At 51.7% G+C, this 745-nt stretch overlaps 1 pseudogene; it reads left to right on the forward strand.

The window, feature by feature from the left end:
- The window catches only part of LOC107572730 (CLOCK-interacting pacemaker-like), a 17,158-nt pseudogene that overhangs the window by 853 nt on the left and 15,560 nt on the right, over positions 1–745 (forward strand).

The following is a 745-nucleotide window of genomic DNA, read 5'->3' on the forward strand; positions in this document are numbered from 1 at the left end:
ATGCTTCCTGTATTTGACTCAACAGATAGTCAGCGGTCAGGATTACAAAACAGCTAACACATGGACAGCCAAATGCTCTTCGCCACTCCTCCTCTTCTCATGTTTCGCGTCCCGTCAGACCGTCTCGTTTCTCTTCTCCACGTGCCCTTGCGTCACTCGTGTTTGGGGCGCGATTACGTGGCGTGCCAACCACCCAAAATGGGCGTGCCCCAAAGCATGCGGGGCGGGGCTTACTGCAGGTGGAGTTGTCAGTCTGCAATTTTTGAAGTAGTGGCTGGAGGAGGTTAAACAACCCGAGCTGGAAACGATCAGAAATAGTGCAGGCAAAAGTAATGTGGCTCGGTTACGACGGGGGGTCATCCTTGTCGGCGAGATGACGGGAGGTGCAGAGTGCCCCTGGACAGGTAGTTAGGAGTGAGTGCTCCCCTGGACGGAGAAGAGCCGAATACTCGGGACCAGGATCAGTGTTGTACATAAAGTAGGTACTTACCCTGTGAACAAATGCTGTCTTGTGCTCTGTAGCTGCTTATTTTTGCACTGATAGGTTATCTGTCTGACGGGATATCGTACGGTCCATCTTTATTTGCACGTAAAGGTTGTCTGTGCCGGTGGTAAAGCACGTTATTTGTGGTGTCAACAGGAAGAAGTAGAGCCAGAGCTCGGCTGTTGTTGTAGTATTACATAACAGTCAGGGAAGGGAGGGCCCAGAGCTCCGTGTGTGTGTGTGTGTGTGTGTGTGTGTGTG

This window comes from Sinocyclocheilus grahami, unplaced genomic scaffold, assembly GCF_001515645.1.
Source record: "Sinocyclocheilus grahami isolate Dianchi unplaced genomic scaffold, SAMN03320097.WGS_v1.1 scaffold1802.1, whole genome shotgun sequence".
In the NCBI taxonomy this organism is placed as follows: Eukaryota; Metazoa; Chordata; class Actinopteri; order Cypriniformes; family Cyprinidae; genus Sinocyclocheilus; species Sinocyclocheilus grahami.